Source organism: Zonotrichia albicollis, chromosome 13 (genome assembly GCF_047830755.1).
Source record: "Zonotrichia albicollis isolate bZonAlb1 chromosome 13, bZonAlb1.hap1, whole genome shotgun sequence".
Taxonomy (NCBI): domain Eukaryota; kingdom Metazoa; phylum Chordata; class Aves; order Passeriformes; family Passerellidae; genus Zonotrichia; species Zonotrichia albicollis.
The window spans coordinates 12,683,423-12,700,479 of NC_133831.1; the positions used below are offsets into that span (position 1 = coordinate 12,683,423).

Sequence of the window (17,057 nt, forward strand, 5' to 3'; positions counted from 1 at the left end):
TTACTAATTAAGGTCTAAAATGTGCCCACAGCTAACGTTCTGCAGCTGCACTTAGAAAAGAATTTAGTCACTCTGGCACTTTTTAATTAAGCTTTAACCAGTCTGGCTAGTTCACATGTCGGACAGTCAGTATTGAGGAACACTTCCTTTTCAAAACTCTCATTCTTTTTTTGGAGTGTTCCACAAGAGAAATATTTGCCTGGGCTATGAACTTAGCTTGAAGCACTTGGACCTTGGTTTGGGGAATTTTCTCTGTGTTCTTGCTAAGTCACACTAATCCAGAAACTGTGGCCAGAGCTCTGATAGGATCAAAGAGATGCATGTTTGTGTGTTTTGCCTTTCTGGAGCTTTTTGCCACGTTCCTGTCTCCAGTTTCATGGCACAGATGGAGCCTGGTCACATTTACCTTCCCCAGCCCGTGTCCTGCAGGAGCAGCTGTGTCCATTGGGCAGGAGGGACACTCAGCTGGCCAGGGGAGAGGACAGCAGAGTTCCTTCCCTGTGTCCTCATGGTCAGTGCCCTTCCTTCCCATCAGGCTGGGCAGTCTGCTCTGGTGAGTGCTCCTCCCTGCACTGAGGGCACACATCCAACACTCCCAAGCTGCTCCCATCACAGGGGCCTCTGCAGCTCTGCCACCCTGCCTTGGCAAAGCACAAATGACTTCACAGCTGGAAAAAAAACTTCCTGGAGGTTTTCCCACAATGGCTATTTTGGCATATTTTTCTTCTGCACAGTCAGAATGGAAAGAGTTACAGATGCCACAATTGTTTTAGGGACAGTCTGCACTTTGGTGCTTTGAAACAGATGTACCATACTTCTGCAGGGCCTTCACATAGATGCTATTTTCTCACTCATTATTTTCAAAAATTCATTCAAAATGAGCAATCCATGCCCTCCTTGAAGAAAAAACAAAAAAGCACAAAGACTGGCCAGCTCAAAGCATTTTAGCAGGGCCTTACTACATGGGTGACACAAATGTACTTAATAAAAATCGAGGACATCTTAATGCTGCAGGAATTTACACCAACTCAGAATCAACTGACTGAAAAGAACAGAGCACTTAAAAACCTTAACTGTTCCATGTGGGCCTCCACGCAGGAAGCACAGACTGGAGAAATAACCATTGGTTCATGGCAGGGTGGGTGTGGGTGCTCCTGGGGAGCACCACCAAAGGCTGCACTGCTGGGTCCCTGGCACTCTGCTGGGTCCCTGCTCTGTGTTGGGTCCCTGGCACTGTGCTGGGTCCCTGGCATGGCAGTCAGCCCACAGCTCGTGTGTTCTGGCACTCTTGAGCCCCATGGCTGCTAAACCTGGCGTGCAGCTGATTTGGGAGGGCTTGGTCAGCCATCCCCAGGGCTGCAGCCCTCACATTGCAGCTCCTGCACAGAGCCAGGATGCTGCCAGGTCATCCCAGATCTGAGCCAGAGCCATTTGTTTGTTATGGAAACTGCTAGGAATATGTGAACTAGGCTGGTGAGGCTGTCTTCAGTCCCCACAGTTCATAGAATAAATGAGGATGGACAATAACTAACTAACTAACTAAATAAATATGTCATTTGATGCAACACCTCACCATCAACACATACACACACACACACACACACACAAAGCCAAATATGTGTGTACACAAATCTAGAATTGTTTGGGTTGGCAAAGACCTCTAAGATCATTGAGTCCAACCATTACCACAGCACAGCCAAGGCCACCACTAACCATTTGTCCCCAAATGCCACATCCTCACATCTTTTCTATCCACCCAGGGATAGTTATGCCAATGCTTGACAACAATGTGTTATGTGAAGACATTTTCCCTCTTATCCTACCTAAACCTCAGCTGGCATAACTTGAGGCCGTTTTCTCTTGTCCTGTCCCTGTCCCTGGAGCAGAGCCCAACACTCCCTGGCTGTCCCCTCCTGTCAGGAGTTGTGCAGAGCCACAAGGGCCCCCTGAGCCTCGTTTTCTCCAGGCTGAGCCCCTGCCCAGCTCCCTCAGCCCCTTCCCCAGCTCTGTTCCCTTCCCCTCCAGGTCTTTCCTGTAGTTGGGGCCCCAGAGCTGAATGCAGCACTCAGAGTGTGGCCCCAGCAGTGCCAAGTACAGGGTGACAATCCCTGCCCTGGTGCTGATGCCCACCTGGGCACTCCTGGGCTCATGTTCAGCCACTGTCACCATCACCCCCAAAGCCTTTCCCTCTGCAGATTTCCAGCCCCTCTGCCCCAGGCTGTTGCTGTGCAGGGGTGGTTGTGACCCAAGGGCAGGACCCAGCATTTTATCTTGTTGCTCCTCACACCAATGGCCTCAGCCCATCCAACAACTTGTCCTGATCCCTCAGCACAGCCTTCTGCTCCAGCAGGTCAACACTCCCAGCCAACCTGATGTCATCACTGGATTTAGCTGAATTTGCTAAAACTGTGATCCCAGTTGGGGCAACCATCCCCAAGCTTGGGGCACCTTGCAGATAAGAAAATTTGAAGGAGAAACTACTAAGCAATGTCTGGAAATAGTGACCAAGAGCTCCAGACATGGAGAAGGAGACATCAGTCTTCACTGGACATGAAAATGTCACTCTCTAAATAGAGGGCATTGGTTTCTGGAATAAATTGCAGGTCACTCCTCAGCCACCATTACTGGGCTCATCAGCAGCTGATTGATGTATTTTAAAAGCTATGGGGTTCACTATAACTTCTGATAAAACTCCAGAAAACAAAAAATTATTTTCTTCCTATTCAAAATTCATTTGAGATCCTATCATTGAGCTTGATAAAATTCCCACCATCTCCTTACACTTTGAGACAACAAACCCAAGTTCTCATGTTGTTTATGAACAATCTCCTGTCTGCAGCACCTGCAGTGCCCTGTGCTGTCTCTTTGGGTCCCCTCTGAGGACAATACACAACATTAGACAGCATAAACCACTGTGCTCACACAAAGAGCACAGGAGAAGGACAAACTGAAAACTGTACCAAAAGAGAGAAACCAGGAGGAGATCTGGTTTTCCAGAAGTGATAAAGTATCTATCGAGCAACACATTTGAGAACAAATTCTTAAAGCCCTGCATCACAGCTGAAAAAAGAAATCCCCAAACCCCCTCATTTGTGTGTACTTGTCTGGGAAGGCATTGCCTTGGAGAGCAAGGTCTGCTTTGGTTAGTCACAGCAATTCAGGCAGTTAAGTGGACTATCCAAAAAACTCCATGTTCATTAAAACTTTGGCACATTTAAACTATTGCAGGAATGTTAAAGCCGACTGATCAGTTAATTACCAGGCAAATGAAAGCCAGAGACACCCTCAGGGGCTGCCCTGGGGAGGGAACAGTGACACCACAGCTGCCACACGGTGACAGCAGGGCTGGCACTGCTGGCCCTGGCACTCTGCTGGGTCCTGCTGCCTGACAGTGCCCAGGGGCATTGGGACACCACAGGAAATCCCTGCAGCAAACTGTGTCTTTCACCATCTCAGGTTTGCAGCTGGAAACTCTGAATTACATGCAACAAGCATATGAGAGGGGAGTGAAGCAGTGATAATTCTGCTCTGTAGGGTCAGGTTTTGGGGGGCTCTGGTCTCACCTTGGTGCCTTGACCTGAAGTTCTCAAAGCTCACACACTATGGATGGATACACAACAGAGTAGGGCAGAAAATTAAAATGGCTTGTGTGGCAGGGTGCAGTGCCAAGGAGAGAATAACAAGAGTTACCTGCAGTACCTGCCAGCCACATGTTTAACTGCACTTACCTGCATCAGTGGACATGGCTCCCAAATTTTTCATTTTCACAGAGCTTCTTCAGTGAGGCAAGGAAAGGGCTGGTGTCCTGCAGCAGGCATTGCTGCCTGACTCCCAGAAGGGTGGTGGTGACTCTCCTACACACCTGGCTCTGCCTGGGCTCACCTGGGAGCTCATCCCTTTCCTCACCTATTCCTATGTCAGAAAAGGAATAGGGAAAAAAGCATCCCAGCTTTCTGCACCATTTACTGTCTGGTCCTTATCAGGGCATTTCCCAGCAAGGGAGAGGAGGAAGCTGGCTGGGCACAAGGCTGAGACTCCCAGCACAGTGTCACTGTCACACAGGGATCCTTTTGTAAAAATGGCAACTCTTGGTCCAACAAACATTATGGCCACTTTAGACACATTCTACTGCTTCTAGTGACATCATATGTTGTGGAATAATTCCTTTGCTACCTACATTCCTCACCCATAAATGCTACAGCTGCAGTTTATTTGGCTTGCTGTCCTTTTATCACCCCAATATATTGCAGTTAAAGGTAAAAGTGACAGACATGCAACTGTATTTAGATCTGCCTTTACTTGACTATTTCATTCTCTATATAAAAGAAAAAATTTGTAACCTTTTTCCTAATTACTTGCTCTCCTTACAATCAGCTGCTAGCTACTCACCTAGCCACAGCACATTTTCAAATCTCTAGATAAAAACTTATTTTTTAAAGCCAGAAAACCCTATTTTAAAAATTAGTAAATGTACTGCCAGTTAACATATAACTGGCCCATCATTTTCCAGAAGCTGCAATAGCATGGGGAAAAATTAACAAAAATATCTGTATGGAAGAGTCCATGAATGCCCCTGAAAAGGAGCAGAAGTCCTTAAGAATGTGCAATTCAAACAATCAGAAAAGAAGGAAGGTGGAGCAAGACAAAGTTTTCTTTTAATATTTCTTGGATAAGGCCTTGAGCAACTTGATGCAGTGGGACACGTCCCTGCACATGGCAGGGGGGCTGGGACTCAATAATCTAGGTCTCAATGATTCTAGGGACTCAATAATTAAGGTCTATCCCAACCCCTAACATTCTGTGATTCCCATTTTATTCTGCAGCATACAGAAGAAAACCTGCTAAACCAAAGGCTCTGGCAGCCACCAGGCAATGCTTTGATAAAGCATGATGGATTTCAGGGTATAATTTAGCTGATTTTTTTTTCCTGCATGAATCACAATATCTTCAGAGGTGAAATATTTTCTTTTGCTGATGAGCCAAAAGACAGTGTGAGGTTAGGCAGCTACTGCACTGCAGTCAGTAGTGTCCATATCACCTTTCCCAAAAGTTTTATGGCTTTATTGGCACTCGGGTCCAAGGATCTCCTGCAGCAGGGATTTGCTTGCAGGCTTAGCAGGCTTAGCAGGGAGGACAAAGGAGGAGGCACCACAGGCTGCTGTTTTCCTTGAGCTGGGTCTTCAATGCAGCCTTGTGTGTGAAGGTGCAGCCCCAGGGAGAGCAGCACTGCAGGGAGGTTGCTGCAGTGCCCAGCAGTGCCCAGCAATGCCCAGCAATGCCCAGCAATGCTCAGCAGTGCCCAGCAGTGCCCAGCAGTGCTCAGCAGTGCCCAGCAGTGTTCAACAGTGCCCAGCATTGCCCAGCAGTGCCCAGCAGTGCCCAGCAGTGTTCAGCAGTGCCCAGCAGTGCCCAGCAATGCCCAGCAATGCCCAGCAGTGCCCAGCAGTGCTCAGAAGTGCCCAGCAGTGTTCAGCAGTGCCCAGCAGTGCCCAACATTGCCCAGCATTGCCCAGCAGTGCCCAGCAGTGCCCAGCAGTGTTCAGCAGTGCCCAGCAGTGCCTGTGTGACACAGCAGGGACAGGGTGGGCCTGGCTGGGTGTGCTGTGCCAGCTGCCCCTGGCTGAGAGGAGCAGCAGAGCTCTCCTGGGGTGGTGCATGAGCAGTCTCTGAGTGCTTTGTCCAAAATCTCTGCCGTTTTCATCACTGCATGTTGTCCCTTGTATGTGCTTGTGAGGAGAGCAGAGGGTTTGTCCTCACAGCTCCTCCCATCTCAAAAAAACCCCAATCCTAAATATATGAACTCACTGCAAATACTGTACTCAATATATGAAACTAAATGACCCCCATGTGGAAGTGTAAGTGGGCTGAAGGGCTGTTGTGTGCAAAATTCTCCTTTTAGAGGGAAGCTGATCACATCAGATCCACTGACAAAGGGTCACAGAGCATTTCACATGTTTCCCAATGTTACTCCTCAGGGCAGATGATAACACCACTTGCATTTCCTCTCACTGACAGTAGTTACTCCTCACTCCCTCTCCAGCTGAAGGCTACCAGCTATCCTGTTTTCCAGGAGGAAATTCTCCCTGTGAGAGCTGCAGATCGCACCCAAGCACAGGCAGCAGAGCAATGCCGACTGTGGCCATGGCCAGAGATGGGGACCAGACTGTGGGTGTTCAGGATGCTGTCCCACAGCCACCCCAACAAAGCACAGCTCTGCAAGCACAGCAAGATGAGCCCTCCTGGGGTTTGCTGTGTTTGGGTCTCAGGTGGAAGAAAAAAGCTGCAGCATGTAGAGCTAAAGTAAAGGTGGACAAAAGGTGGGAGAGCCAGAGGTGACCCAGCCAGGGCTGGACTGAGGAGATCATTGCTGGACTCAGCTGGTCATTGCTCAGCCTCCTGCATGGTGCCAAGTGCACCAGCTTTGAAGGACATAGGAACATCACCAGAGGCTTTTCCAGCAGAAATACCAAAGTTATTTCAGAGCAGGTCCCCTTGAGGAGCATCCTCTGTCCTCCCCAGAGCTTCCTGGCGTGCCCAGCAGAGCCAGCCACCAAAATGAGCACTGGAGAGGCAAGAACAGCACCTCCGGTTCCTCTGCCAAAGTGCCTGGGAGCTGAGGGCCAGCACAGGAACTCAGGGAGCCCCCCAGGCTGTGTGAGGGACCCGCAGAGCTCTGTGGGTTCCTGCCTGAGGAGATCAGCCATGGTATCTGGGACACCCTGGAGTGTCCCTATACTGTGTGAGGAACCTGCAAAGGTGGGTTCCAGCCTGAGGAGATCAGCCATGGTTGCCTGGGACACCCTGAGCTGTGTGAGGAGCCCTCAGAGATCTGTGGTGCTCCTGCTTGAGGAGAACAACCATGGTTGCCTGGGACACCCTGAGTGTCCCCACGCTCTGTGAGGAACCCTCAGAGCTCTGTGGTGTGGTGCTCCTGCCTGAAGAGATCAGGAGATCAGCCATAGTTATCTGGGACATCATGGAGTGTCCCCACACTGTGTGAGGGACCAGTAGAGTTCTGTGGGTTCCTGCCTGAGGAGATCAGCCATGGTTATCTGGGACACCCTGAGTGTCCCCATGCTGTGAACCGCAGTGACATCCACTGAGCCCCTCCACAGCAAGGCCAGGTTTAACTGTGTGGCTATCTATCTTAATTTTCCCCCCATTTTTTTGGTAGCAGAACTTTCTGGAAGTCACTAAAAATAAGTTTGTTTGGGTTTTTAAGGCTGATTCAAACATATTTGTGTCGTCTTTCAAGATGGCACCTCCCCCTTGCGCCTACTTGACAACAGATTTGTCAGTCATGAAGAATGCTCTGCATGCACAGAAATATCTCGGGTTTCTTTTCCCATAATCAAAAGAAAACAAATCCCAGAGCAGCCCTGGCAGCCACTTCCGGCCAGCACTGCTGCCCCCCCTGAGACACATCAGGCTCAGCTGCTGCCTTCGGAGGGCAAACAAGGCAGTTTGCTTCCAATGGAAAATTGGACACTGAAACAAACTGACTTTCCACCTCCCCACTAAAAAAAACCCAAAAAAATAAATTAAAAAAAAACAAACAAAAAAAAAAAAACAAACAAAAAATCCCCCCCCAAAAAAAATCACAAAAAAAAAAAACCACAAAAAATGCCCCAACGATGACAACAACAACAACAACAACAACAAAAAAAAAAAAAAAAAAAGAAACCAACCAATAAAAATCCCCTGGAACAAAACCCCAAGCTCTAGCCCAGCTACTTCTCCACTGAGGCTATTCCAAGGCATCAGTTGGATGTGTATGAGTGCTTGGGCTGGACAAGGCAGCACAGAGGTTCTGTCCTTCTGTCCTGCCCTGCTCTGCTCCAGGGCTGGCTGGTGGCCCCTGCCACTGCCTGCTCCCAAAAGGCCCTTCCTGATTACAGAGGATTGGCATTTAGAAGGAACTGCAATGTTTTTTACCTCATTATCCTCCTTTAAATCCCTCCCTAATACCTTCATCTGCTGCTATGGTTAAATGAATTTTACCAGTTAGAGATGGTAACATGTTATGGTTACAACCTGTATCTATCTATCCTGCTTAAATTTGGACAGTAAATTTGAGAGAAAAAAAACCCTGGTTTTAATTACAAGAAAGACAGTCTTGCAACTCTATAAGTTTAAAAGTAAACACCTTTCTGTATTGCCAAAATCTTGGCCTAATGTAACACCAGTTGTGCTATATGAAGAATTTTTATATCTAGTACAGAAAGCTGCCCTTATTAAAAATGGAAAATAGAAAATTAAAAAAAAATGTATCACAGCCATCCTCAGCAGTACCACTCCTGCAGTGGGTTTGCATTGCTAGGTATAAATTAAAGAGATTCCATAGGCAGTTTGCAATAATTTACTCAATTAGCCTTTTGCTTTCCCTGTCCATTTTCTGTAACATTGGTGAGAATATTGCTGGCTGCTATCTGGAATTGTTGAGGAAAGCTTCTGGAATGCTTTGCATTCCTGTGCTGGGGACCTTAGCAGAGCCCAGGGCGGCACTGCAGGGTCTGCAGGGTCAGATGAGTCACTGCAGCGTCTCCTTTTCACGTCTGATCAACTGTGCAAAATCCCGGGGACAAATACTCCTGCACATTACTCTTATGTCCTGGGGATCTTCATTCAAAACCATTCAGAGAAAACAAGCATGAAACAAGGCTGCAAAGTGACATCATTTAAGAATTTCAGCAGAGTTACAAAAAACATCTGGGGGCCTAAACCAGCCTTTTGCTACCCACATACAGTACCCAGCACAATGGAGACCTCATGTATTATTGTGCCCCTGGACTTAGTGGCTTAATAAATAATTTCAGCAGACCTGCTATTTCATTACATGTCTCACCTTATGCATTTACAGCAGCTTGGAACATCCCAAGATCTTTAATCCTCATCTAGGCCTCTTTCCTTAAATATATGTATCCTCACACTGGATGTGCCACCAAGGAAATGCAAAATAAATGTTCTGTATCATCACATTTGTTGGTGTGGAGTTGCACAAATTTCACCCCAGAGAGCTCAGGAAAAGAAAAAAATTACAGTAGCTTCAATCACAATAAAATATTCAGAAGGTGAAGCTCAAACACATAAAGGATTCCAATTGTGAAAGGTTTTTCAGTGCTGTTCACAGTGAAGAAACAACCAGAGGCACCACTGAGCATTGTGAAACCCCTGCTTCATCAGCCTTTATGTATGTAGGACTCCACAAACCACTACACTGGGATTTTATATTCATGTTTAAGCCAAACGTAGTTCTTGTTCTTTGCTAATGAGAGGGGAAGGGCATGGGCAGGGAAATGTACTGACACCAGAGCACGGCAAAGGCAGTGCCAAAGGAAAACACCTGCCTGTCTTTAATTTGGAGACAAATTGCTTCTCAGGGCCGGGTTTCATGAAAAACAGCAGCTGAGCACAGCTCCTGTTGGCCTTGGCAAAGCCACAGCCTGGGGACACAGCCAGGTCTTGGGACAACTTAATCCTCTCAAAGCTCCTGGTCCACGAGCAAAGCTTGGTGCAAGTCCCCACCCCTCAGGAGAGCTGAGGATCACCAGGAGCCAGGGACAGAGCCCTGCCCTGTGTCCCCTGGCAGAGTGGAGCCCTCTCCTGACCCTCCCCATGTCCATGGGGAGCACTGAGTGGCCTCCAAGCAGCAGGAGCATTTGGAGAGGTCTGGAGCAGAATTACACAGGCAGGCTCTCCCTTCAGTGTCCATGGCCTCTAAGAGCAGCAATGGCACACAGCAGTCACAGCCCTGTCACCAGCATCACTCCTGTGGTGGGCTGCATGCCTACCCCAGCTCCACACTGACAAGAGTGTCTGCAGCCAGGGACAAGCTTACACAATTAAAATCCCTTCACTCCTTGATTTCTTAACTTTCAAAAAGATGATACTGAGGTGGAGGTGTGAAAACACAGAAGCCTTTCCATTTGAGAATGGCCCACTTCCCAACTTTTAAAGGACCTGTATACAGGACACTGCAGAATGCCATACAGCCACCTAGTGCTGGAAAAAAATCAGTTCCCCCCATCAGGGACTGTCCTCTGCAATCCCACAAGGGCAGTGGAGACCAAGGGTCCAGCAAGGAGGAACAAAAGCCAAGTCTCTGCAAAAGTCATGATGCACTTCCAGCTATGGACAGCAGCAAGTCTGAGAACAGAACTGATGAGCTGCACACAGGAAACTGCTTTTATCCCAATAAAGACAGGGAAAGAAATCCCACAAATGACACAGCTGTGGCTTCTGTTATCTGTGGCACATCTCCTCAGTACTCTGGCTTAGGCTGAGCAGATCTGCTTCTTCTCAAGGGTGCCCAAGCTGCCCACCCCACTGCTGGCCTTTCCAACTCTGTCTCACCTATGTTGCTCTCTTCCTAGCAGGGAACTTCCAGGATTTTCTTCAGAAAAAAACACCTAATTTCACAGCAATTCCTTGCCATGACAGGACTGATACTCCCTGTCCTGATACCTAATCATGGCTATAAAATGAAAGCACAGCATGCTCCTTCCAAGTCACTTGCTCCCACATTCACCTGCTCAGGTGGGGTGGCACAGGCTGTGCAGTGGAACAGATCAGGGAGCTAATTTGAGTTTAAACTCTTCCAGCAAAATGAAAAAGAAAGACAGGGAAAATGGTTTGCATTCAGCCAGGAGCTAACCCCACTCTGGATGCATGCCATTTGAATGCCAGCTTGGAATATCCAACTTTATTGGGGGGGTTTCCCCTTAGAATTTGAAAATATTCTGCCACACAGCCAGCTAACTGGGTCTTAGAGGGATATGGTTTCTTGTTCTTTTGCTTATAAGGGAAACTTGAAAAAATTTAAATTATACTGGCCTCGTACTAAAGGTCAGCATTGTGGGGAAAGATGACTTGCTCGGAATTCAGTCAGGAAGTTTAACACAAATAATCCAGCCTGAAGTTCTGTGAGAACAAGTCCCAGCCAACCAAAAAAAAAAAAAAAAAAGAGTGCTGATAGAACTAATTTAAGTATTAAATCTCTGTTTCCAAGCATTTTTTCCACTGATAAGCCCAGAGGCTTTTAAAGCTGCCATGTGAAAAATTATTTAGCTAGGTGTGAAAGAGATATATATTGGTACCTTCCCAGATAAACACAGGCTTTTATCAGGAGATTTGCACAGGAATGAGCAGGAACAAGCAGCAGAAGGAACAAAGTGTTTTGTTGTGCATTACTGTGGAGATAGATTGCCTGTACAGAGTGTCACAAATACTTGTGGTAAAGCTTTAGGCTGCCTCAAACTATTTTAGCAAAATGTTCATGCCATGAAAAAACATATAAATAAAACCCAACAGTTATTTGCAAATAACTATTCTTTGTTAGTAAAGAAATGCCTTGCATTTGTACAGATGCCCTCTGTATCTGTCAAGCAACATTAGTCTTTATAAGGCTACATCATAAATTACATTTGGAACTGTTCAGGACTTACCTTAAAGTCTTTCTGGGCTTTCTCTATTCTAATCCCACTAGAAACAGATGTTTAAAAACAGGTAATAGAATTAGTGAAAATTAGTAGATGCTCTACCTTTAAGTCACTACCAGCCTTGAAATGGTGCCTTCAAAAAGAATTAGAAAGCATTTATGTTTTAGAGAATACATTTGTGTTTGTATCTATGTAAATACCTATGTCCCTGTGCTTTTCTAATGAAGTCCATAGGGATGCAGTGGCTGAGGAGATCCCTCCCAAAACTGAGGGAAAGAGAAGAACATGAGCAGTTGGTTCCTCACAGATCTGTACCTCTCTGGTAGGTCTGACTGAAGCTAAAGGGCCTATAAAGCATCTGCACCCAAAAATCTGCACCCAGACTCCACCAGTCTGGTATTGTTTTTCTGGCTGACCAAAAGCTGTTCCCAAGAAATGAGCCTTTTGATCCCTTCTGCCATTTCAGAGCATTCAGTTCCACCAGTGAGTGGCTGCTCACATCAAACTGGTTGTACTGGGACTGGAGGAACATTAGAATGAGCTGCAGCTTCCTGTGACAGCCACATCACCCAGCGAGCGTCAGGAGTGAAACTGGCCTGCAGACAGAAAGGACAGGAACAAACCAAAGAGTCTGCCTTGTTCTGAAAACAACTTCCATTCATTTCCAGAGCTGCTGAGCTGCAACATTAATCAATTCCCTTTAAAGTACACCAGGAAGCTTTAAGTTAACTTTCTATACCTGACTCTAACAGGACAACAGACAATCTATCAAATCCTAATAATAAAATAGCTTTCATGTTTTAGACAAACACTTGGATCATTTTGCAGTGAAGAGTTGCTGTGACCCCCATCTGAGCAGCAAATATGCCCTTGACGAAGGTGAAGGAGCACAATTGTCCCTCCAGGCTCTGGGGAGGTGTCTGCGGTGTCACCTGCAGACCTGTCCCGCACGATCGTGACTCGCTGCTGCCCTCTTGATCCAGCAGCAGCCCCGGGCGGGATAAATGAAATACAGCGGTGCCAGGAATCCTTCTCCCAGCCGGGACTCAGCCCCACTGCTGCACTCTCGGGGTCCTTCGGGTCGCTGAGACCCCGAGATTGTTCAAAGTCTCTTTTCTTAGCTCGAGCGCTTGAAGAATGACTCGGAGCTCTTCATTTCTGTCTCAAGGTTGTTTATTGTATCTCATCTATAAAATTCTTTCTCCTGCCCTGCCCAGGTCCATCCAGCAGGACAGTTCCAGGCACTCTGCCTGCCCCCAGGGCAGTGTTATGGCTTTATACTAAAAACTACGTGTGCAATGTTTACAATTACTGTCCAATACCTATCACCTGTGTTAGACAGTGAGCTTCTACTCTAAACCAATCTGTAAGTGCCACCATCACAGCAGAAGATGGAGGCCAAGAAGAAGAAGGAGAAAGGCTGGACATGCCCAGATCCCTCCATCTTGCCTCCTGAACCCCCATACCAAAAACTCCAAAACTGACCTTTCCACCCTGTGATAACTTCACTATTATTCTACCTAAACTGTTGTGCCTTGCTGATCTTCATACAAGGTTGGTAATTTGCTCCACGGGTCACAATCAAACCCACAGGTGTTCTGGGCTCTGTGCCAGGGTCTCTGAGCCCCCTGGCAGGGTCCTGGCCGTGCTGGACAGCCAGAGGGATGCTCTGGGTTCCCACATTTGACTATTTATTCTTTCTTCTCAGCAAGAATAACTCAGGGAAAGTTACATTTCACTCAGAAGAAAACCCCCATGCCTGTAGTCCGGGTTGGGGAAAACAGGACAGAAAGCAGAAGGGAGCCACTGAGCACTCCCTCACAAGAGACACGAAGTTTTGCCACCCAAGGTGCTGTAACCACACCATAACATGTGGCTGTTCCCTTTCAGCTCTAATGAAGCATCAGCAAATGGACAACATATCTACAGCCTCTCCCTTTCCCCCGTCTCTGGGAGGCAGGTGCAGCCTCAGGAAAAGCTCACAAAATGGATTCAGATGTGACAGATTTGTAAATTCCCAGGCAGCTATGTGGAAAAGCTCGCTGCTGCCAAAAATGTGCACTTTGGAACATCACTGAATGTCTTCTGTGTTTACAGCAACGGTTTCTCTTCATTCAGTTCCTCAAGAGAAAGGATCAGAAGGACATCAAAGAAATATCAGATCACAGGGAGTTTAAATGGAAGTGTCGGCAGCAGCTCCTGCCCCAGCAGGGCAGCAGGGAGAGCAGGGAGAGCCACCTGTGAGTGCTCCCCCAGAGCGGCCAGGCTGCTTCCCAGGGCATGTGCAACACTTCTTCCAATGGAAACCCATCCACAAATCCACCCAAATCTCAATTTCCTAGATAAGGTTGTATAGTAAAGTATAACCACAATGAATCCAGTATAACCACAATGAATCCCTTGAATGGGAGAGACAATTTTTTAAAAATGGCTTTTTTTAGTTTTCCCGTACCATATAAAAGTATAAATTTAAGCCATGGTCACTTTATTTTTTGTTGACTTGCTTGAGAACTTTTTTTAGTTTGTCTTGTTTCTCAAACCAGCAAAAATGAAAAAATTCCCTGAAGTGTCATTTCTAATGCTGAACATTAAAGGCAAATGTTCCTTTTGGCCAAACCCACAAAAGTTCCTTCAACTCTGCTCTTCACTAGTAATTAAGAGTCAGACAGTCTATTAGTTATTCTGTTTCATGATGAAGTCTACAATGTACTGAAAAATAAGAAACAGCAATGCTAACCCAAAGAGTAAAATTCCTTTCAAATCTTCATTTATATATGTCATCCCAGCAAAGCCCTTTGGCATGACTGTAACACAGCAGCAACCCCCCTTTTATGCCCTGTTTTTCCAACAAACCTGTTAAACTTCAGGCAAATTTACTAATGAGAAAGCCTGTATGTTTCCTTGCTCTTTGCTTGTTTATAATAGCTGTGAAATAGAGTATTAAGTTATCAAAGATGTCTTAAATGACACCTTACTGCTGAAAGACAGGGACAACTCAAGACAGCAGAATCTTTTGGGTTTCCCCCAGAACGCTCTTTCTCCAGCCAAGGATATCAAGTAGAGGCCTAAAGTATCAGCTTAGCTTTAAGCCCATGGCTCATGTTGTAGGCAAGAACCATCACCATTGCCAAGCACCAGGTCCTGCAGTCCCCTCCTGAAACCCCTGTGAGCTCTGCTGCTCAGGAGGGCTGGAGTTTGCCATTTATAACTCACCACATTCGAAACAGGTGTGCTGAAGATTGCAATGCAAGCTGTTTTCCATTCCCATCTATATGGAAGGTTACCTTTGTCAAGTGGGCAGTTTGCCTTATCTCTCTCTTTGAGTGACCACATTCACACCTCTCTGGGAAGGGACATTGCTGATAACAGCTATTGGATGTCCCTGCATGGCTGATAAGAACTACAGCATCCCATTGGGAGATGTGAGCCCAGAGGGAGGAGCCAAGCATTGCTACCCAGATATAATCCTGGGGTTCTGAGACACCAGCACGGCTTCTCCACTGGGATTCCCCAGAGGAACAGCAGCTGCCTCTTCCACTGGATCTTCAGAGGAAGAATCCATCCTTCTCTACAGGATCCCTGCTCCAACAGAACCACCCCTGACACTGCAGGAGGGCTGAGCCACAATTCCAATGGGACTGCCACCAACACCCTGACCCACAGGGTGTCAGGCTGGGTTCTGACTCTGGCAGTGTTGTTCTAGTGTACTGCATTGTTTATTTTATCCTTTAATTTTTTCCCCTTTCCCTATTAAAGAACTGTTATTTCCTGCTCCCATATTTTTGCCTGAGAGCCCCTTAATTGAAAATTTATAGCAATTGGGAGGGGTGGGGAGGGTTTGCATTCTCCATTTCAGGGCAGGCTCCTGCCTTCCTTAGCAGACTCCTGTCGTTCCAAACCAAGACAGGGTGGAACAAGCAGAGACCTGAATTATTGCCTTATTAAGGATTCCCTTTGTATTTGTCAAGCTCTCCTTCTCCACCAGGGAAGGTGAGGCTCCCACAGCTCTGTGCAGCACCGTCCCTGCTGTGCTCCTGCCTCCAGTTAAAGCCCAGTGTGACAGCAGTGACACACAGCAGCTGCCCCAGAACCTTCTCTTGCTTCCATGGGCCTGGCAGAGTCTCCCTTTAGCAGCTCCCTGCTCCATGTCCCATCACTTTTCAAGCCTCTCAGGGCTTTTAGAATCTCCAGAGCAGCAGTGGCAGCGTACAAGGGGGGAAATAGTAAAGCTCCCACTCCTGGATTACTCGTGCAGTTTTTAGGGTACTTTTTGCCATCTTGGAGGACTAAAATAGATCAGAAGGCCTTTTCTCCCATCCTTCCCTCTTCCCCACCAATTACTAATGAAGTCTTTCCATGGCTGTGAATGTTTCATAGGGCTCATGAGGGGTAGTAAACAAACAAACAACAAATAAATAAATAAAACCTAAGGAACACTTCCCTCTTCCACATTCATTTTTTGCCATAGCCACAAGATCTGAAATGATACAAGGATGGAAAAAGGAACTCAGATATTTACATGGCTTATATAGCTAAAGAAAGTATAGCCCATGACTATACAGACTGCAGGCCCAAGAAGTCAGTTGCATGTAAAAAGATTTTAGTTGCTAAATCAGTGAGGTTGCTAATCCAAGTGAGGTTTTAAGAGTTTCAAGAATTTGTGCTCAGGTACCTCTCTCCTTTGTTTTCCAGTCACTTTCCTAGCATTTTGCCTCGCCAGTCCAGGCAGAGCAGCCTTGCACTGGCACAGATGCCCTCTGCAGGACAGAGGGACCGAGATAACCGGGCACATGTGCTGTGAAGGAAGCTTGGTGCAGCTCTCCCAGCACGCTGCCTGCTGCCAGGAGGAGCTCAGCCCTGTGGCAGTGGCACACCAGGGTGCCCAGCCCTGAGAGCCAGGGGAGCTGGCAGCACTGCTGGCTTTGCCCGAGGTCCCTGCTGGTCACCATGGCTCATTTACAGGGCCCAGCCCAGCCCTGTGCTTCTCTTCCCTCCCTTTCAGATCCTTGCTTGTTGTCCCTCCTGTGGGCAGCCAGGGAGCACCACAGCTGGCCTCAGCAGCAATGCTGAGCCTTCTTTCCATCCCAAAGAGCTTCTCTGGCCAAACACAAACCTTCACTGACATCTCAATGTTTTCTTGCTTTGCTTGTAGCACAGCAATGTGATAATATTGCCAAAATTTGTACTGTGCCTTTTTGGAAATGGGACGTTTCTGGCAAGCCAACAGAATCCTCTGGGGAAAAGTCTCCCACATCTCTGCTTGTCTCCAGGGGCGCAGGCACAGACCATATGTGCACATCACAGGTTCCTGTGCAGGAATCACTGCTGTGCCCCATCACAAGACAAATCAATTCCCCGTGACTGAGTGGAAAATCCTGGAGACAAAATGGAAAGGTACAATCAGTAATTTCCAAACACACACATACCCCTCCCATACTGGTTTTTATTTGTTTCTGCATGCTCGACCTTCTGAAGCCTCACTCTAAAAGTTGAAACTAATTCAGATGTTTTTATGAAGCTTAAAAACCCCTTTGTTATAGAGAGGAGCTTCACAAAGGTCACAAGGATATCCCGTTCATGGATCAAGGCATCCCTTGGCAAGTATCTGACAGTGGGTAA

General features: G+C 47.0%; 1 long non-coding RNA gene across 1 annotated transcript in view; it reads right to left on the reverse strand.

The window, feature by feature from the left end:
* LOC141730799 (uncharacterized) overlaps window positions 1–17,057 on the reverse strand; it is a 55,220-nt gene that overhangs the window by 30,933 nt on the left and 7,230 nt on the right. The gene's annotated exons all lie outside the window — the stretch shown is intronic.